This window comes from Drosophila tropicalis, unplaced genomic scaffold (assembly GCF_018151085.1).
Source record: "Drosophila tropicalis isolate 14030-0801.00 unplaced genomic scaffold, ASM1815108v1 contig_878, whole genome shotgun sequence".
Classification (NCBI taxonomy): Eukaryota; Metazoa; Arthropoda; class Insecta; order Diptera; family Drosophilidae; genus Drosophila; species Drosophila tropicalis.
Window position 1 is genome coordinate 6,608,095 of NW_027173374.1, and position 23,612 is coordinate 6,631,706.

The 23,612-nt window shown below is 34.3% G+C and overlaps 1 protein-coding gene across 1 annotated transcript in view; it reads right to left on the reverse strand.

Moving 5' to 3' along the window:
• Positions 1–23,612, reverse strand: part of Fur1 (Furin 1) — a 134,490-nt gene that overhangs the window by 75,831 nt on the left and 35,047 nt on the right. The window contains 1 exon segment of the mRNA XM_068301578.1: positions 6,556–6,612. The gene's annotated coding sequence lies outside the window, so the exon portion shown is untranslated.

Below are 23,612 nucleotides of genomic sequence, written 5' to 3' on the forward strand. Positions count from 1 at the left end.
TTCTTATGAAACCCATTTTTACCTTCAACAATCTACTAAAAGACACCCTGTAAAAATGGCATTAACAGCAAAAAAATCACTTCATGATGCTGACACACAGGGGAAAACGGGGAAAAAACTGAAATTCAGTTCAATGAAATTAGGTCAAACTCTGGCACAACCTTCTTCCTTTAGCAGCGAGAAAAGAATCTGCAGAAGCCAAAACGATGGGTGTGATATAGGTAAATGTAAAAATATGACTATGAAGATAAGCATAAATCAGGGCATAAAGCAATTACGCTGGCCAAGCAGAATATATACATAAGTAGAAGAAGACAAGACTGTTGGGGTACCGGGAGAGCAGCAAAATGGTCGGACAGATGGCAGTAACAGAGAAGGTCATGGAGAGAAAGAAGGGATCGAGGGTGTTGCCAAGTAAGTACACACTAAGCGAAAAACATTAATGAGACTACTCAGCAGCCCAGCATTATGATTGATAAATGACAAGACAACAAGGCAAACTTAGAGGAAGAGAACAAATTTAGTAAAACTTTTCTCGACTGTTGCAAAGTGTAGTGACAAAAAAGATAAATGAAATAAAGATGGAGATGAAGTGAGACAAAGTAAGAGAGAAATAGGCATGCCATGTTTAGATAAAAGGCCCGCCCGACCGGCCAACTATCAGGACAATCATGTTATATATGTAGTTGCCAAGAGGAAAATAACAAGAAAATGGCGTCAGTCTTTGTCATGTTTCCTTCATCTTGTAGTTCCGTTCCAGTTAATACACTCTAATGAGTAGCTTATTCAATTATTTGTGTTTATTTCTTTTATTTTTCTTTCCCTTTTTATTCTGATGAAGGGAAAATTTAATTGGGCAAGCGAATAATTCCTTTCTCTCTTGGTCTTTTTGTCTTTATTAAGGAAACGCAATAAATAAATTATGGCATAAAAAATAAGTAAAGGAGAGAGAGGATAGAGACTGAGTTGTGTTGTTTACGGCATGGTAGTTTGTATGTATATCTTGATGACACAAGGTTTCCGAGCTTAATTGAGTGCAAAATTTGTGGGTTAATTGGTTTGAAAGTTGCACAATTTATTGCCATCCAATCTCTTTCCTGCCTGACAAGTCTGGGCAACCGATGATGAAATGTCAAAGATCCTTTTTTGTGGTTTATCCAGGACCTCTTTCTCTCTCTCGCTTTGAGAGGCGCTAGCCGGTCAAGGCCCATTAAACTATCCAAGGATAAAGTTGTTAAATTAAAACAGAGCTTGAGGTTAAAATTACAATGGTTGAACCACAAAATGCCAAACTTTTAGTTGCTCAAATTTCTCCTTGTCCATAAAATTGTATCATCACTTACGTATTTACCGCATTCCATTCCCTAAAACTGAACATGCATGCATAAAAAACATATTTTCCACCAATTGAATTAAATTGTGTTAAATTCTTTTTCGTTTTTCGCAATCTATCTCAAAAATAAAATATTTGCAAAAAAAATACACAGCGTAAAACGGCAATGAATTTGATGATGAAAAGCAGAAAAACTGACGAACACGTATTGCAATTTGTTAATGGAATTTCAATTGAATCCAAAATAAAAAATATAAAAACTGAATAAACATATAACAAGAGCCGAACCTCTAGTGAAACGATGTACAGGTAGATAAATAAATAATAATCAAAGAAAAAAAAGAACCGAAATCATAAAAAATGAGTAGAAAACGCATGAAAAAATAACGAAACATTTCTTGGCCATCTGTTGAAGTGCTTGAATGCTCTATCCCAGCAAGGAGAGTTTAGCTATCTTAATCTCAAGTTATTTGAAGATTGATTTGGAATAAAAAAAGTCAGGCTTGCCTATATTTAAATCTAAAAGTTTTCAAGTATACATTCAAAGTTTTATAAAAATCATTTAAAGGGTATATAAATGGAAACGTAAGCAAAAGTATGTTTGCTTTGGTAGCTTCGTTTTTCATATATTTTTTTCATATACAATACATATAAATATGTAAGCTCCACTTGTTTGAGTTTGGCGTTTTAACGAGGTTAACTCAGATCTCTCAATAAACGACACCCTACATAGGGATTATAAGAAAAGAGGTGAAATTTAATCTTTTTTACAATAAATATATAGATTTTTTTTGTTCTATATAGCAGTTACATTTAGATTTATGTTTTTTATATTTTGGGTAAATAAATAGCAATGAAATACAACTTCATACAAAACATAAATCACTTGCTAAGTCAGGCACAACAAAGAAAGGTAAGGAAACAAAAAAAAAACAGAAATCAGCAATAGGTGAAATATGAGTTCACCTGTGTTAAGTACATTTCACCGGTGATAGAGAGCGGAAACCATTCGAAAGCCATAATTCACCGCCAATGGCAAAAATGGTTAAAGTACACATTGCCCCCCCACAAAAGCAAATACTTCGATGATTCAATTGAATTTTACACTTCTATACATCCATAATCAAGTATATTTAGTTAACAAACAATTGCAGCATTTAACCTTTTGGTCTTGAAATGTGTTTGAGTTGGTATTGTTTTCCTTTTATTTAAGTAATGTTAAAGAGTTTTATGGAAAATTTATTTAAGCATTTTATGTTTCTTTTTGGCATAGTCATAAGATTTTCAGATTTCTATTATGGGGTCAGTCATTGCCTTGACCGCTGTTTTGTGTTTCAGTTTTGTTTGTTTATCATCCATACACATCCGCATATACCCAAACCCAAACAGAGACACAAACACACACTTACAGAGGCACACTGAATACAATACAATATATTATTTATTTGCCTTTACATTTGGAACTATGAAATAACCAACAAAATGTTGGCCGTTTCGTGGTCAAATATATATGGGTTCCTGGCCCACATGTAACAAATACACAAGAAATGTGCGGGGTGTTTTTGGGTTGGCGTTGGGTGTCCGGGAGCTTATTGGTGTGGCCAAAACAAAATGGCCGACATGACTCTGTCCCATTTTCTGATGCCCTCTTCTGTCGGTGCGTTTGTATATGAACCTCTTCTGTTCGTGACAGCAGCTCAAGGCTGTTCAATTAGTCCAGGTAAAGGGCAAACAAAGTTATTACCATAGAATTTGTCTATAGCAAGGCTTTAATATTTTTCATGAAAAATCCTTTAAATCAATGCAAAAAAGAAAACACATGAACAATAACAAATATTTAGCTTCCCAAAAATGCAACAATTTCCGTATAGGTAATATAAATAAATCATACGCCATGTGTACCACATACTAAAACACACCAAAAGGTTAAACGACATGCTTTTTGATTGAATTTTTCTTTTCAGAACTGAATGTCTTCAATACGATAAAAAAAGGATCGATGCTCTATAGCTACATGTAAGTATAAACAAAATGTTTGCATGGGTTTAACTTCATATTTTTAAGAAACCTTTTTTGCATCCAAGGGCTTTTAACTTTAGCAATAATGTTGAATATCAGACAAGTTAAATATCATTTCTCTAGGTCACATATGTATTCCCTGCTATGCCCTTTTCCTTTTGTCGTGTCATGTGACACAACAATTCGTGAGATAAAAGCATTTTCAGAGTTTGACTGACAAACTGCAAGGCGATTGCCAGCTTAACAGATGTGTCCAGTGCAATATCTTCATCACTCTCTAACCCTCTCTCAATCGCTCTCTTTCTACATCGTTTATATTTGCAAAGACAACATTTATGTAAAGTTTATATTATTAGAATTGCATGCAGACAATAAAAAGTAGCATTGCATTGTGCCAATGTCCTGCGTCCTGTGTGTTTGTGTGTATGTTTGTTTTATAACGACTGCAGAACGTCGACATTTGCCAATACGATTCATAGGGGCCACGGTGCTTCCTTCTTCTTTGAGACTGCCTCTTGTCGTCGTCTTCGTCGTCGATTGAATTGCCTTTTCTTGCCTTCGTTCTTCTTTTTAGTATTTTTTTCTTTTCTTTTTAGTTTACCAGCTGCGTCGTTTTCCAGTTTACCATTCATTCCCTAACCCAAAGTCATCGTCAATGCCAATTTGTGTTTTTCTTTCATTTTCCTTACTATGTAGTTTTTGCAGAATGCTATTCCTTTTTTGCCTACTTGGCCTGCTTTAGTGGTAATAGATGGAATTGGCAAATGGGTTTAAGTTCACATATACATGTATACATATATGTATGTGATTGCATTCAATAAATTACGCTCGAATTTGTAAGCAATAACATTTGCAATTGTTGTAGTTTTACTGCTGCTATCGTTAGTGGAATAAAAATAAAACCAATTGCTGAGACCTAATGAAATCTCTTTAAAAAATTTAACATAACAGTTTGTAGATGTATCTTCAATTCAAGAAGAATATAAAAGAGGCAAAATCTTCCTTTCAATCCATTACTTACGCTTGAAAATTTCATCAGTATATTTTTCCTCCCCTAAGCAGCTTGGATTTCCATAACAAACATCAACCAGGGACAGTTTTTAGGAAGCATGTTTTGCCATTTTCCTGTAGCTTTTTTCATGTACCTACTACCTAGTTTATGTGATTCTGTGTGTGTGTCGGCAAAATATATTGATATGATATGGCCGGGTATGGTCTGAAACTCTGTGTGCTCTAGTTAACCCAACCGAAAATGCATCCCACCGTACCGCAAAATTCCCCACCGCGTTGCCAAAAAAAACTTCCCTCTACTTGCTCTCTTTTTGGGCATGGCAACGTTGGCTTTACCGTTACCTGCTGGGTATGTTCGTTGTTCGTTGGTTGGCAGTTCGGGCCAGGCCAACAATATATGTGGCCAATTATAGCAAGAACAGACGTTTTTATGTTACAACGTGCTTTTTTTTTTGTACTTTTTGTTTTAGGTTTACCTAGAACTAATTTATGGTTAAGAGCTAGGATCTGCGGGTTATTTCCCGTTGTTATACCCTCACAAAGGGTATGCTAATCTAGATCAAAGGTTTATGACCCATAAGGGAAAGCATCTCCAAATAGATTAGTCATCTATATCCCAGTTGAGTTTATATACTTTGCTCTTTTATAGATTTTTGCCAAAGGATTTATGTGATTTGATATAATCACAAGAGTATAAACATTTCGGTGACTCGTTTGTTTTGTTTTGTTTTACGTTCCATTCTAATCATTGGCCATAATTCAACAGCAGCAACACATACATTTGTGTGGTTTAAAAAAACCAAAAGTGCAAACGGCAAACAAAAAATTGCAAATAATATTTAAAGAGACTTTAGAACGGCATTTTAAAATGCTTCATTTCTATGCAAATAATGCAAATCCATGTCAGTTAAAGTTCATCATCATTTAGATGGTCTTCAACTTGTTTCATTATGCAAAAAGCTTTTGATGTGCCACGATGAAGGCTCTACCGAAAGAAAATGAATAATATTTTTCATTTCGTTTCATCTAAGGCCCGGACTGTAAACCATTTGGTTTATTGTCAACTTGACAGTTGATAAACACATCATCAAAATAACAAAATAACAAACAAAAAGTATAAGAGAGAGAGCAAAAAATAAACAGAGATAGGTAGAAATAGATAGAGAGAGATAGAGAGAAAGTGTGGGTGGAAGGAACAAATAGTTGTAGGCTTATCCCCTCAGCCTCAATCTTAAGCTGGCGAAACTTTGTCTGTTTTTCTTTTTGGCTTTTTTTTGTGGATGGCTTTCAACGAGCTTCAATTTCGAATCAAATTCCGCTTTTCCCTACAGTTTATTTTGCACAGCGACGACATTTGACATTTTGTTGTTGTTTTTCCCTTCTCTCGTGGCTCTTTGCCCTTCATCGTTGGTTTTTCGTCCTGCTGTCTCTTGTTTGACAGCAAAACATGAAAATGCGATTTTTTGTAGGTTTTCCTTTTCCCGTTTTCCTCTCCCTTCCCACCCTCGCCCTCGCCCTCGTTTTTTTGTGTTTTGACAGCAAGATTCCTTGATACATAACGAAAAAACAAAATAATAATATATATGTATGTATGGCTTATGTTTACCATGTGCGTGATTTTTGGTTTTTGAAACATTTTGTTATTTCAAATTTAATATTCAAGCAGAAAATTTGAAGATCGTTGTCAGAGTGGAAACTCAAATACTCTTTCTTACTAAAAGGTTGTCTCCGTTTAAATTCTATAAGTTTTCGCATAACCAAATTTCCATTTATATACAACTAAAATTTAGATCATTTCAATTTAAATACTTAAAAATAATAGTAGAAGGACTGTCACTAAAGCCATCTGAATTTTTTTCTTTGTGGTTTGATCTTTTCTTCGTCTCTTTAAAAGCTTTGTCAAAGTGTATATGGTCGATTCGAAAGAAAGAGTAAAGCAATTGTTCTTGTATCATTTTTGCATTCTGCCTGTCACAAGCAAACTCAGTCATTTATCATCATCAACATCATTATCTTCTAATTTGTTTTTCAGAATATCAATAGAGAAGTAGAATTCCATTCCGTTCTTTGTCACTTTTCACATAACTTTTCAATGGCATTGAAAATCATTTGGGCGGCAAGTTTATTCATTCATCCATTCATCTCATTTGACTTTTGTTTGTGCTGTGTTCTAAGCATAAATTAACACTTACATTTTATGTGATGTGGGGCCAGGAAAATGCCTCAGACGACTGACTTCAGACTTTTGACTGCAAAGAAGAAACAAAGACAGGGAGAGAGAGTAAATGATAAAGTTTTATATACTTGTTTATCTATATATATGTATGTATGTATATGTGGGTACTAAGTTTATATACAAGCAGAGACTCAATTAGTTGGGTAAGGACTATTCTGTTCGGAATCTTAAAGACAACTCCTACTCACCCGCACACACAAAGGACATTCCACAAAAAGGAGAGAGAAGAAAATAATGTTAAGGCCAGTAAATGTTTATTTTTATTGAGATTTGGCCAGATATTTCAAATATTGTTGGCAACCAGAGCCAGTGAACAAAATTATCACGAACATTTGCCATGATGTTTACACTTAATTTCAGTGTATGTTGTGTGTGTTTGTGTAGATTTAGCTTTGATGCTGTATAAGTTTGCAAAAAGTTTTCTTTTTTACGAAAAGTTGGAAAACTTTAAACGAAATTCAACCTCAAAATAGGTTGTAAAGCAAAATAAGACCATTGCAGTGATGTGAAGTGGAAACGACGTGACAACGAAACACTTCAATGGAAAATCTCAAAAAGCAAAAATCTAAAATCAAAGACATCTAACTTCATATCTCTGGCTTCATTTTACCGTCTCTGCCTTCTCGAACTTTCTCACTCTCTTTCATTCTCTATAGTGGAAAAGAGGATTTCTCATGGTTTTCTCACTCTTGGAATTTAAATGCCAAACATAAACAACAACCACAAGCGGACAAATCTGTTTATAAACAGCAAAAAGAGAGAATCAAGTCAAAATGACATATTACAAAGTAATTCAACTACTTGATACCCATTGCATTCTAATTTTATATCCTTTAAATACAACTTAACTTAATGAAATTGAGTAGCATCGCTTAAAATCGAGTTCAAACATATTTCACATTGTTTCGTATTTTTAATTCTGTAGTTGAAATTCTTTACTTGGTTTTATATACTTTTATTCCAAGTCTAATAATGAACTACTAAACTTAAGATTAAACTAATATGCTTCTGCATTACCCTCTATTCTTTTCGTTGGCCATAAAAATTGCACAAGTTTGCTTCGTGGCTTTGGTTTTATCTGCAGCAATGGTTGGATAAGAATCCTTTGGCAAAAGGTGTTGGTAACACAACCGGAACGCGACAAACAGACAGGCAGATGGACAGACAGACCAAGAGGGAAAAACTCACAGGTTTTCCCTAGTTTGTATCTTTCTCTTCTCTTTACGCTACCGCATTGGCCTCCCTCAATTACCACTTCTAACTCTAACTCTAGAGGCCCCATCCTTGGCTTATTGTTGACTTTGCCTCCATCTGACTGTGTAATATGTGTCAAGTGGACGACGGTTGGTTGCTCCAGCTTCATTTCAGTGTATCTCTTTTCCTCTCAGTCTGATTCCATATCTTTTTCTCAATGTTGCATTGCTTTCTATCATTTATTTGGCTCCGGCCTTTGCTTCTTGTGGCAAGTCAAAAGTAAATCGTTGAAGTTGCTTCTATGCGTGGTTAAGTCCTCAGTGATGGGCTTAATAAACACAAGAAGCGAGGAGTTGAGAGTGAAGAGTGAGTAAGTAAGGATTTATACAAACTATTTTGCATGTGATTTAATTACTACTATTAATACACACTAATTAATTTAAATTGCTTTCACTTTGACAGCGAGAAGTCTCTGTACTCGATTGTTTTTCAAGTGGAGACTTATCCTGATAATAAGAATTATTATAATTAAGTTTATGATTCGATAAACGAAAACTTTTATTTTCACTTATGAAAAATAGCTTTAAGTGACCACTATTCTTACTTTAGTTAATTCATTGGAGAGAAAAGTGCATTAGAGCTGATGAAAACCACTCAAAACACACAAAGGCAGCATAAAATATAAATTTCCTGCCGTTTTCAGTCCCAAAATGAAACGTAATCTATTTAGCCAAGCTTCACATATTTGTTTATAGAGGATAGAGAGTAAATCTAGATAAACCCATGCCCCAACGTCCTTTTTGTACTGATTCACCGCCAATAACAATGCCTGTCATATTTGCATATATATTTCCCTTACTCTTTCTCTGTCCCATGAAAATATTCTCTTACTATCTCTTTCTATATAGATACACTATATGTATATACATACATATATATGTATGTATATATATGCATCTATCATCTATATATATGCATCTATGTGTTACGTGTGTTGTGTTGTCAGGATTCCAGCAAAAGCGACAAGTCCTTTGTCAAAATGCGGCTTAAAATATTTTGCACAAATATTTTCATGACAGGTGCAAGTATGTACATACATACATATATGTGTGGGTGGGTGTTAGTTGTGTGTGTTAGTGTCAGGATATGTTATTCAGTTTTTGTTGTTGTTGCTGAGGCTCCCTAAAATCCGTTAATGAAAGGCGCTCAACTTAATGGAGATTTATTGTTTCTCACTATTATTGTTCCATAAAATGTCATATATTCTGCCACTCTCCCTTACAGGCTTTCATCTCTTCTCTTCTTTTTTGCGTTTGTTATGTTTTCCCATTTCTCTTTAATTTTAGTTATCTAAGCCGACAATCTGACGACCATCACGTGGCAGTTCAGGGCTCCAATGTATTTGCGGTTAATGTGCTAAGTGCTGCCTGGTAAAAATGTTTTTTTGTCAGAGAAAAAAAATGATTTATGATCCCATGGAAAATGGCCATGTGATTTCGATAAGCAGAGAAAAGCAACTAGAGAATAAGGTTTTACTCTAGATATATGATTATTTAAATACTCTCATTTTCTGATCAATTTCGAAATGAAAACGTACATCAGGCCCTGATGATCAGGGAATACTAATACTTTATTTTATAAGAAGATTCAATTTTAAGATTTAACATACTCAGACCAGTAACAGAGAAACGTCTCCTTTTTGATCTCTAACTAACAACAATAACAATATATATATAAACTTATGGGGAATCAATTAACCCTGCAAAGTTTTGGCAATAAATAAATGTAGCCTAAGTCCAGATGTGATATTCATTAAGTATGAATACTGAAGGTGAAGTACCTTTTTATACCTCGTGGGAGTAATTGTGCATAGCTATGACAATTTAACCTAGTTTCTTCAACTTTGGCCTCCGTTATGGGCATTTAGAAACGTGACAACATATCAACAAGGATTTCGAGAGCGACCTTCTTAAGTATAACTGGTTTAACAGAGTCCTGCCTTCTCCCCTGATATACAATTCTTCCACACAATTGACAAACCAATTGACATGGCACTTAATTGTGACATTAACCGCATAATGTAAAAAAAAGTACTTTCCCGTCTCGAAAGTCATTAAATATGCAAACCACAAGAGCAAACATGGGAAAACTTTTAGGGTGTGTAGCAAAAGGGAGGGGAACCCCCAAATAAAGTACTCACCTATGTATATACAATTTCGAATGATTGAAATCTGAGCTGGTTTAAAGTCGGGTCGAAATTGAATTGACCAAACACAAAAGAAGGCAGACTGAGAGAGAGAGAGAAAGAGTCGGACAAATGTTGCAAATGCAATTCAAGCCAGCTGATTACCCAAAGGGGTAACTTCAGCCGCAGCAATAGCAGCACTCCAAGGCTATATTGTGGGCGGTTGAATTGGCATTAGAGGGGCTGAGGGAGGGGATAAAAGGGCAGTGCGGGTCTGTTAGTGGGCGGGGTTTGTGTGGTGTTTTGGTAATTGCTTCGCACATATCACACATGCATGCTAATTTTTAGAATCAGACGCCCGGACTCTATTCACCCATCACCCAATGTGGAATGAGATTTTTGGCTTTTTCCCGTTGCCCATGGTAGCCCACAACAATTTCTATCTGAGGACAGGAGCACATAAAGAAGTGGAAGGGAGGAAAACCGTGTGTAACTGTGTGTATGTGTGTGTGTAACTGCGTTGAAAATTTGCCACGCATTATTTTCATATGTCTGTCATTGGAATGAATCTGCGGCTAGGTTTGGTGTTCCTCGTTTTTTGGGTTGCTTCTCTCTGCTTTTGGTTTTATTTGTTGTGGCTTTTATGCGAAATTGCTTTTTTCTCTAAAATGGATGGAGGTAGAGGGCAAAGTCAGGGGCAGAGAAGGGCTGTGTATGTGCAGAGGAAGAGTTTATTGTGTATGACATAGAAGAGTTGTCGTTGCCCGGGTTAAGGAGGTAGAGTTTGTTCCCTACCGGTTTCGATGGCTGCTTTTGTGGTTTCAGAGTGTCGCTGTAACCTCCTCTATGTGTGTGTGTTTATGGTCTCTCTGTGTGTGTATGTAGGAGTGAGTATTGGGGTTATAAATGAGTTCAATTTTGAACCAACATTGTAAATTTAATTGAAATATGTCAAAGATTATTAAGTGCAATGAGATGCCAGTTAAAGGAAATGAAATCTGAACAACTACATTAGATAATTTAACAACAACAACTACAACAAAAATCGAACAAATAATGCATTCATAATGGCCGCTGTCAAGGCGGTTTATCGTATAAAAAAGAATTATTTATTACATTCTCATCGGAGATTAAACAGAATATAGAACTGAATACCTACATTAAATTGTAAGCAATTGCATATTCCAGACACCTTTATCTCATATACTTAAAGTTACTTAAAGATGTAACTTTATTTTCTTTTAGTTATTTGTTTTCCTATAAGAACTGACAATCTTCATTGCAATTTGGAAGTTTAATGCAAATATAAAGGTTACTGTGAAACAATAATTTTTAAATTTGCAAAGCTATCTTCTACTTAATTTAGAAAATTTGTGTGTATTCCATTTGCCATCCATTCCATGTAGACTTTACACTTTCAGCTTTCCCACTTTTTTAATCAAATTGGGTCAAAAGTCAGCTGGATACTTTAACCTTAGACCAATGTTCTCTTCAATCTAATTATTATGCAAGGCTACAGTATGGCTTTCAATTAAAGTCGATAGGTTTATCACATACACACGATTCCCAGAAGAGTATAACAACTGGCTGCAAATCAATGTCGAGCATCGGCTACAAATTGTAGTAATTAAATATGCCCATAGAAAACAAGAGGCCAAAAAATCGTTAGGATCTCGCCCAGTTCACCAAACAGTTCCCTTGGCATCAATTTGACAACCATTTGAATGCCATCACAAGTTCTCCAATCTCACATTTGTGAGTCAGACACGATGAGGAGCAGAATGAGCACCAGAATGAGAATGAATTTCAGTTTTTTTCCACATTTATGCACCTTGGAGAATGAGAACGTTGGCAAGGCAGAGAAAAGTGCAAAGGAAAAAAATTCAAATGAAATTATGCACCAAGGATATGAGTCTATCAATGGGTGACCTCATAAGTTTTTTTTCCTTCCACACACACATACACACACGAAAATGGGAAAACTCAAGAGTGTTGAGTATTGAACGCTTCACGTTGGGCGCCAAAAGAAAAAACAGAAAATAGAAAAGTAAAGCAGGTCATATGGAAATTTTTTGCTCAACTGCCATTACAATTTGTGATTTCAGAATTTCTTCGATTTTATTTCTGGGTTGATTTATCCTCTCTCTCTCTCTCCCTTACATCTTTTGGCTGAGGTTTCAATCGAAAATGATTCATAATTCTTAAATTCAAATTCAGTTTCTGTTGCCACTTAAAGATCAAAGCTCGTTGGTAGGTAGACAGTAAATACGGATATACAGAGAGGTATGAGTATCTGCACTTCAGTCAATCAATTAAACAACTTCAAACAGACAAACTACCAACAGAATTCCATCTCTTAGTCCCCCTCTCTCTTTCTATCTCTCTCTGGTAGTCTTTAGGGCCGTTCCTATGCATTTGATTCACATTTTCATTGCTGCCTTGAGGCTGCTTTAATTATATTTAAACATTTTCAAGTTACACAATTCAATTGATGTCTGCCATCAAGTTGACCTTTCGTCAGCATTTGGTCTCTCTTGCTGTCTCTGTCAGCCTTTATATGGCTTTGGCTCTGGGTCTCAGTCTGGGTCTACAGCTCTCTGGTCTGTCCATTCCCCCCAGAGTTATCAACATCTTTTTCATTTTCACATAGACACAAACAGCAGCAGCAGCATCATCATCACTGACATTGAAATACGTTTCATGGTCCGTTCACTTCTTCGTCAGACATTTAATTGTTGTCTGTCTTTTTTTCTCTATTTCTCTCTTTCACTCACTAAGACTCAAAGCGCATTGAATTTTTAAATTGAAATTTTATATTCATTATCTCACATATGATGACACTTGTGAGTTTGTTTATGTGTGTATAAAACTATTTCAATTTGGTTAAAAATAGCATATAAGCTTGACATTCAAAGTGATTGCCTTGAATTGTGATTTGAGGATTTCATTTCAGTTCAATTGGACTTCTCATTGCACGTGTGTCTTTAAAGCGGAAGTTTGTGTTTAATTATAGCAATTTTGAAGTTTCTACTTTATTTACTCTTTCTGCCTTTTTGGTCTTATAAGTTATTATGGTTTGTTATAACAAGAAACGGGGTACATACGTACGTACTTGGCAGTCTTCAACCAAGCGTACCAAATATGTATATTTATATTTAACCCAAGAGGCACTTTAAGCCTTCAAAAATAAAAATAAAAACCTGAAGTTTTTGAGGCCCCATGAAATTTAGACATATCCAACTACAATGTGATATAATGAGTTAAACTTAATTAAGCAAAATTAATTACCAAAACAAAACGAATTATAAAGCAAGTGAAGGAAGCAATTTTCCAATTCATTTATGGTTTTTCAATTCAAATTTAAATAGGAAAAGGAAATAGGAAAAGGTCATTTCACAAATTTCCCTTCAAAAATATTATACATATTTTGCTAATTGATTCATATTAGAGTGAGTAATCCAAATGCATATATTATATTAAATGAATACATTAAATACATTTATAAAATATTTAGGGATAACACTTTAACGCGAGGTTTTTTAGCTGATGCTGTTTTTTTTTATGGGAAACTCCAAAAAAATAATCCGAATATATGCCACTTCTATTGATTGACTTACTTCTTTAATAACACAAACTTTAATATATAGTATTATACACATCAAAACGCGTAGAAATCTGTGAACAATTCTATTGCTGTTTCTCAATAGTTGAACCGGCTAAGCGCAAGGTCTATACACAACTGAGCCGATTGAGAGCGTGACTGACTTATCACCAAGTTGCGGCTATGACTATATGAGAGCAGTGGAAACAACAACAATAATAACACAAAAACAATCACAACAACCACAAAAGAACAAGGCAAAAAGTTAAACAACAGAATTTCAGAATATGATAATCAATTGCATTCAATAATAACAATCATAATAATGATGATGATGATGTGAAAGATGCTGTTGCTGATTTAAGGGTCATTTAAGTGTTGCAGTGGGTAAAGCCCATGTACAATAACAAAAAAAAACACAAAATAAAGGACTGATAATAATAGTATGAAGTTCAGAGTGGGCAGGCTAATTGTAATTGGCATCACACGAAGTCAAATGAAATGCATTTGACAAAGAGAGGCAAAAGAATCTTGTTTGGAGAATGTCTCACTCAACTTGAAGTAAGTTTTGGAGTTCCCTTTAGCAAAACATCTAATTTTTATGAGCGGGTTTTATCCACTCAGCACTACCTAGCAGGTTTCTGGAGTATTAATTAATGGTTTTCAATTAAATAGAGAAGGTTTCTCTGATCGGTAGCCAATGTAGGCGCAAAACAAAGAGCTACTTTTCTTTTCAAAAATGTGGCACAAGCTACTATCACTAAAGAGTGATAAGCCTAGGAAGCTGCAGGTCATCATTATCATTATTATTATACTTTATTATCATTATCAAGAAACAAGCACAAAATTTGTGATAATTTATATAAAAATGATTATGTCAAAAAGAGGAAAATAAAAAAGTAAATATTATAGACTCAGGTTGCTGAACTTTTTGTTAAACATGCATGCAATGATAGTGGCGAGAGACACAGAGAAAGAGAGAGAGAGAGACAGATGGAGAAAGCGGGAGCGAGGGAGGCGTTAAGAGGCCCCCGTTGTAATCCAGGGCAATTAACAGATATAAAGATAAATCTGATGACGACTTTACTTGCACAACAAATTATCTAAACGCTAATGAAAAACACAAATTAGCGAGCTGCGCTCCAGGTAGCTCCATCTAAACTAAACGCCTAAAACTGTTTATACAATACAGAGACGAAACACACACAAACAATTGGATAGCAAACTACGCAGAAAATGAGTTTTTCGCTAATGAAGCACCGCCACATTCTATATAAAAGGTGGAGGAGAAGTATGCCCCCCTCTTAACGTCACTATGCCAATCTATTAAAATGGTACAGGAAATTTAGAGCAAATCTATATAGTAAATATATGTACCTACATATATATTGACAAACTTGCCTAATGAACCACCAAAGCGAGTGCCTTCAATTCAATTAACAGATCCCCAATTGCCACTTGGCATGTTCATCTACAGTTATGTGCACTCAATTGAACGCTAAACGAAATGAATATATTCGTTTTTCTCGCTTTTTTCCATTTGAAGTGGTTTAGATTTTTGCCTAATTACCGTTGGGAGGAAACCAAAAAATTATTACACAACTACTAAATACCTTTTGAGCGTGACTTTAAACACGATTGCAAACAGTGTTTACATGATTCCATAGAAATGCATTCACGTCCACAGAGTTAGAGAGAGAAATATGAGTTATTCAGCATCTTTTTATGCATCGAATATATTATCAATAAATGTCATTTAAAAGGAGAATAAATCACAGAGAGAACTGTAACTATAAAGCACTGAATTTCTATTGTTTATAATTTTTAAGTTATGACAATATTAGTTTTTGAAATCGAAGAAATACTCGAGAATTAACATCACTAATCTAATATGCAAAGCAATAAATAGAATTCCCACAACTGGAATACTGATTACTTTATAAGAGTATACATATGATTCCAGAGAACTGACCTTGTTTACTAATAGTATTTATTATTAAGAAACTGTTGTTGAGTCTGTAAAATATTTATAAACAAAGCTAAGTGAATTTGCCAATGAACAAAGGTTCAATTAAACAATTAATTTGTACAAGTTTCGAAACTAAATAAAACTTAAAGCTGGTCATGTGTTTAATAATAGAAAAAACAGTTGCTTAAACTAAAAATTCTGAGATAAAAGTAATGACAGGGCTTTTAAGAAAACAATTGGCTAATTGTTAAATTAGGGTTTTAATGATCGGCACATACCCTTTTTGAGGAGTCATTAAAATTAAATTACTAACTTCACTTTAGTAGTTTTAACTTGGTCACATACCTGTAAAGAGAGAAGAAGCCAATTAAAATTAGCTGGAGTGAAGTCTAGATATGATTTAATTAAATAGAAATTATGAAAATATTCATGGCAGAATAAATAAATAAATAAGTTTGCAATAAATATAAGATTTTGATAAGCGTATTATGTACAAAGCTTGTTAGTAATACACACACTTACATACACAACATATAACAACAACAACAACAACAACAACAACGCAGCAAAAATCACTTGAGCAAACAAATTTATAGAACCTTGGACAAAATCCAACTTGAATCTGTCAAACTAATGATGATGCGAAGAGATAGGCATAGACTACAAATACACACACAGACACACACACATAGTTGGATAGCAACATTTGCATCTATGTAGATGTGATTGAGTGCCTTGTAGTGGTTGAAACTAAATACATATGATAATCGCAGGATAGAGACCAGAACCTCTCAACCACAAGTAAATCCCTGAAGCACATTTGTGAAATTATGAATTACATGCAGCATACATAGATGGAGCAAGGGGCACAAATGGATGATGATGCTGTGGATGCGAATGCGAATGAGGATGTGTATATGGATGTGGATGTAGATGATGCTGATGATGCTTGAATGGTTGAGAAATAGTTTTCAATGTTGGTTGTACATTTCAATTAGTTTGAGTGCAACATTTTCTCTGTGTTCTCTGTGTGACTGTTTCGACTGCCTACGAATGTTAATTACGCAATTAACTTAACAAGCAACTAAAATGCTGTTTCCCTCTGTGTGTGTCTCTGTAGCAAATCCATCCCTCCGAGAGAACTTCAGTGTTTGCTTTCTCTTTCTCTGACTTGGCTTTTGCCTAATTTATATTAATTTTATGCTACACAACATAAGCAAGTGGCTTTTATTTCATACTCAAACCATGCCGACATTTGTTCACTTGTTCATTAATACTAAAGTTTGAGAATTTGATCAATTTCTAGTCAAGTTAGTTATAGATTTTCAATGGTATTCATTTGCCATCCTTCTTGGTAAATGCTAATTTTTAGTAGAATATTTGTCGTTAGTTTGTATCTTTGTAATTAGAAATATTTGGCAAATTCATTCACGCAAATTTCCAAAGCATTCAAATTTGTTTCCACTTTTCTTATTGTTTGTACAAGTGTGTGTGTGTGTGTGTGTGTGACCCAGTCTTTCCTGGCTTACTGGACGGTACTTGATTCTTCGCTTTCATTTGCATTTAAATGGATTTCTTTTGTTTCGCTGTTTTTCTCATCTTTTTTTATACCCTTGCAAAAAGGGTATATTAATTTTGGTCAGAAGTGTGCAACGCATAGAACGAAGCATCTCCGACCATACAAAGTATATATATTCTTGATCAGCACGACGAGACGAGTTCAACTAGCCATGTCCGTCCGTCCGTCCGTCCGTCCGTCCGTCCGTCCGTCCGTCCGTCCGTCCGTCCGTCCGTCTGGATCAACGCAAACTCCTCCTAGACCGTAAGAGCTACAGAGCTGAAATTTTGCACGTAGGCTTGTATATACTGCAGGCGTTGTATATCTCGGATTCAGCCGGATCGGACCACTATATCATATAGCTCCCATACAAACCCCAAAGTCACGAACAGTGACTTTTCTCAATAACTTCGTTATTTTCTATGCTATTATCGTGAAACTTAATATTAGAGAGTTTATTACGCTTATAAACGGCTGTGCCAAGTTTGATCAAGATCGGGTGACTATATCATATAGTTCCCATACAAACGGCCAAGTCACGAACAGTGACTTTCTCAATAACTTCGTTATTTTCTGAGCTATTGTCGTGAAACTTAATATTAGAGAGTTTACTACGCCTATAAGCGACTATGCCAAATTTGATCAAGATCAGGTGACTATATCATATAGCTCCCATAGGAACGATTGGTCGAAAACAGTGACTTTTGTAAATAACTTCGTTACTTTTAACGCGATTGCTTTTAAATTAAACAGTTCTTAATTTAATATATATGTTAATGACTGTGCCGAATTTGATAAAGATCGGGTGACTATATCATATAGCTCCCATAGGAACGATCGGTGGAAAACAGTGACTTTGATCAATATCTTCGTTATTTCCTATGATTGTAGGCCTTTTTTTCTCAAGCTTAAGCCTTTTTAGATAAAACGTTCTTCCACATTGATGGCTAATAGGTAAGGATAGAGTTACCAAGAAAGTTGCAAGGGTATACAAACTTTGACGCGGTCGAAGTTAGCCCCGGCCCTCTGGTTTTTTTTTTTTTTTTTTGTTTTTCTTTATTAATTTATTTTCTTTGGAATTTAATTTCGCTTAATGTTTGTTCTCCCGTTTTTTTCTACGTTCGTTTGTTTTGAACTAACTACTCTTTCTCCCTCTTCTATCTCTCTGCCTCTTGTGGCGCTTATCATGAATCATGCAATTTAGTTCAGGATTTTTTGTATTTTCTTTCCCTTTTTTTTTTGTTTAGCATTCTTTTATTGTTGAGTAATTACGGTAATTTATTTTTAAATTGTAGAACTGAAATACGTGCTTAAATATAGAAATAAGGGGGTTATCCATTTAAATTATTTGTCATGTGCAAATTGCAAACTGGTTTTAGGTGAGGGCAAAGACATTGACATGATTACATTAAGATAAGCTTCTAGCTTCGACATTGAGATACTCTCTACTTGAATTTTCAATAAAATTTTAATATGTGCGCATTTCTTTTGGATCGAACTTCTTTCTATGAATTGTAAAGTTTTATATAACACGGATTTCTTTGAGTTCAACATACTCGTGAATACATGTCATTATTATTTTTTATATTCCATATCCAATTCAGCTATAAATAACTACTTAAACCTATACTTATCTAATAATTATCCACCCAACTACAACCTGCTATGTAATTCAAATGTGAAGTCAAGTGAAGATTGCAACGTTGATCGAACAGATTAATTGATGGTCTGAACAAAAGACACTTTGCATATAACTAACTACATATAACTAGATATAGCTTCACCTTTAGCTAGCCTAATTTATACTTATAATATAACACAAACATTAGAGTTATTGGTCAAATGAAGAAAGGCATCGCTTTTTTAATTAATATGATATAATGCCATAATTGCAACAGGTTCATAAAATCTATTTGCCATCTATGGCCATTGATAAAATCAATAAACTAAAACTGTCACATAACGTAAAATACGACATCATTTCTAAGAATTTTGATTTGTGAATGTCAACTCTATATAACACTTACTTACATACATACATAGATAGCAATAACGACGCTTATCAAATTGATTGGTTTATATTTGGAGAGCAAAACTGTCAACAATCTAATCAATAAATTTAACATTTATCTATTACTGACACAGCTTGAAGTACTTTCTATACTAAGTAAAGTTTTGCGATTCAATAGTGAATAATTTATGCAGAGGGATTAAGAATATTTTCTAATATTTTCATTTTTTTGATTGAAAATCACGGCCACACAATATAATCGATATATGTATATGTATGTATGAATGTATTTTTTTGCAAAATATATGTACATAAATTAAGTGAAAACATTTCAATTTCACAGAGTTTTGAGGGTCATCGTTGCCTTTATGCCACATGCCACATGCGTCATGCCCAATGAAAATCATAGAGCGTAAAATATTTTGCAAAGATTAAACCTGCAGCAAGGGAAGGAAGAGCTTTGCGAATTTAAAATTAGTTTTTTGGGAAAAAATAAAACAAAATTTTATTGTGGTTTTCATAAAGAGCTTAACTACTTTTTATAACGAAAATAGACAGAAAGTGTTTTTTAAATTAGAGATTATTATTTAAATATAATTCGAAATTGCGGTTAGAAAAGTTTTGAGCTGGGTAAATTGGTTCTAAATCGAGACAAATGATTCTCAGAGCACGTACGTGTGTGTGTATTCGATATTTGTCAAACAAGACCGCAAAGTTTTGCATGGGCGTTTTCTATTAATTGGTTAGGTTGGTCTGGTTGACTGGATTCTATTCCCCAAAACAAGACCAACACCAGACCGGACGAACTCTCCAGGTCCCCGAATGCTTGTTTATGAATTTCACTAGACACATGTGTTTGGGAGGAGTAGGTGGTTGGGACCCAGTCAAGGCCGGGGAATGGACAACTGAAGAACATTTCCCAAGGGGTAAATTAATCTAATGTTGTCAACAATATTTTTGCGTACTCTGCAGGGATACACACGTAGATACAACAACCAAGAGGGAGAAATGTAGAGTGTTCGAGAGAGAGAGAAAGAGAAAGGATTCAAAACTCTTTCCCTTGTTACTCATACCCTTCAAGGGTTGTAACTTTTAATTAAAACTCTTGTCGTGGTCCTGCTTTTGGCTTCTTTTACTACTTTTTCTATTATATTCCGTCATGTCATGGGTTTTGTTAATTTGTGTAATCGTTATTTATGCGACGATGCTAGTTGTGGTCGTTATTTTCTTTTTAACTGATAGTTTTATGAGAGAGACACAAAGTTGAGAGGTTAAGTGGTTTTTTAATGGCTTTAAGAATGACATTGATAAAGATGGGCGAATGTCTGTATTCTGCCAAACCAAATTTAGTTTCTAAATGGAAAAACTTTTTCCCAAAAAATTGACCAAAACAAAAACAATAAAGCTCAATTAAAAATTTGTGTATTTTAGCATAAAGCTAAAGAATGTTAGATTAGACAACATATCAGCAATACCCTGTAGGGAACTAACTAACAGTGAATGGACAACAGAGGGTACAATTATATTCTAAAAAGTTCAAGTAGCAGCCATTAACCTCATCTGACAAAAGGCAACTGAAAGTTTTATAAATTGTTTTTGCTTTTGAAAATTTTCACAGCATTTGCATTCCCATAATTTAATTCAGCAACTTTTCACTTTAATCCAAACAAATCCATATGCAAATGACTATAACAAAACCATTTCAGAGTTCATTCAACTGGCATTCACAGGGCAACTATCCCCCCCCCCTCAAAATTCAACCAATTCGAACCGGAAAAAAGGATAAAACCCAAAAGCCAACAAATTCTCTTAGAACTCGACTCATCGCAATGGCCATCTATACTCATGCTAACAACTTCCGCTACCAAAAACGAACGAACGGACGGAAAAAAAATATTAAAACTTTCCTGGATGGGAAAAAACGAGCAACAAAAACAAAGAGTTGAAAAAAAGGGATGGCAAAGAGGAGGGAAACTTCAGCCCTTAGCCATAAAATAGACTTTGACTATGAATTTCACTTGTGTAGCATATAAAATTTAACGCTCTTGCCACAGAGTTGCAGCGAAAAGTCGCTCTTTAAAATGTTGCTGCCGTTGCAGCCTTTTAATTGCCAAACTTTTGTCATGCAACTTGCATATCTGCCACAAACAAAAAACAAAACAAAAAATACACAAAAGCCAACACACTGAGTGCAAGAAAGAGACGGACAGGCACTGAGATATGGCCAATGGGCTGCGGTTGGTATTGCAACTTTTTGCGGCACTTTTGCTTATTTTATTTATTTCCGCTTCTATGCTTCTTTTGCTTTTTCTTCTTCTTCGTTGTCGTCAGCTGTCTTTGTTTATTTATAAACAACCGAAATTCTCTAACTTATCTTTTAGATTTTTATCTTTCGCTTGAATTTTCTCTTGTAAGGAGGAGGGCACATCAAACAATCATTAGCATGAATATGTAAACAGCCCTTCGAAAGTCCCAGAAAAAAAAGTTTACAGATTTTCCTTCTTCCAAAGAATTTCTCCTGAAAGGCGAAGCGATTCCTTCTAAGGATAAATATATTTCTAATCCAATGTCAATTTTCTATACATATATTCAGAATGGCAGTCATTTCAAATTATACTTTTATTTCACATTCAATTCATTTCCTGTTTTCCATTAATCTAAGTTTCCGATTAAACAAATAAATTAATATATATGTATAAAGTTAATTAATGTTATATGCCAGATGTGTTAATTATTCATTGGCAATTTTCTATATTTAGATGGCAAAAGTTTGTTGTTTTTTACCCTTCACATTTGATTTACTATTGTTTATCATTCTAATGAAAATTGTATTAAAATTATTTTATTTAGAATTTATCATCAAACACCCAAATGCAATAAATCGTTTGTTAATACTAGTATTAGTATGTATATATGTACTTGTGGGCTGCAAAAGGGGATTTTTATTTTCCCAAAACTCACACTTTGAATAAATATTGTATTGATGTATATAATTTATTTGCATTTTGCTAGAAAATTATAATTTAATTAGCAAATAATTATGCCTACATTTTTTGTAGTAATTTGTAATAAACAATAGTTATTTGTTTTCTATCTTAATTGGGAAATATTAAACAATAAAAAAGAGTGTCTGCGATTAGCAATACCTTGTAGTTTGAATTTAGTTATCTAATATATAATGCAGCATTATACATCTTTAATCTTCGATTAAAGGGTATTTAAAAACCCAATGTTTAATTGAACAGAATGGTCATTAAAAGTACGTGTAAATAAATTGAATTCTTTTTTTTTTTTGGAAAATATTGCGTGACAATGGCAAATGGAAACGGGTAACGAATGACTGGCATGTGGCTGACTGACTCCCATCTCTTTCTCTCACACAATTTAACTTGAAAGCGAAACCCCTTCAGGCACAGAAGTTCTCATAAATCCCTTATGAACATTAATAATCATTAGTTCATACATAATACAACAATGTACAACAAGTATTTCATACAAGTTGACCAAGTTTTCGTTCTCTCCATCTCACAATTTGTCAAATTCACTCAACTGTGTACAAGAAGGAAGAGAAAAACAGAGAGAGAGAGAGAGAGTCGGAAACCCCACATGAAACAACGACCTTAGGAAAATTGAAAAATAAGGAAAATAATATGACTGCCGAGCCTTCTTCTAGTCAAGAAAAAAAACTGCCAAAAACAAAATTGTAAGCCAGAGAGAGAAAAAACGAGCAAAAGCAAACATGAAATTGCACATTTTTTACATTTTGCACATAATTTTCAGGTTATACAATACAATAAGTTATTATATCTACCTACAAACATATGTATGTAAGTCAACATACATATGTGTATGGAGGTACAATATTAGAATTTCCACGGCATATGGGCGTTCGTTTACTATACATATACATACATATAAGTATATTGAATGTTTGTCGTTTTCTTTCTCACCGACCATTGTGTTTTCCCTATTGTGTTAAACCCTTATCAAAAGGGTCCTTTTCGTACTTTTCTACTATTCATTTGACCTGAACAATTTCACAAATCACACACGAGTTTTATGCTTCTTGGTTTTCCTTTCGTTTGCTTTGTGTAGAATTTTTAATTCCCTATTTGCATAAATATTTGATGATATTTCTTACATACATATATGCCAATTTAAAGTCACTTTGAATAAACGTTAGACATTCGGGTTATAGCTAGATGGAATATATGAATTATAAATTATTATTCCATATGTTCAATCCGTGAATAATGTGACCACAATCCTTCTCGTCTTTAGTTTGAGCTAGGTTAAGCAGAACAATCTGCTGATGCAAAAGAAGTTTCCGAAAGTTTCAAGATAGCAAAAAGATAGAAAAATAAATTCATTTGAATGCTTTGAGTGTAATTTATATTTACAAAACAATTTTCGACTCCTCTTGGGATTTGCAAAGAATATTTTGCTCCTTTTCTCCATTTTTTTGAGCAAACATTGAAGTGCACTTGTTTTTTTC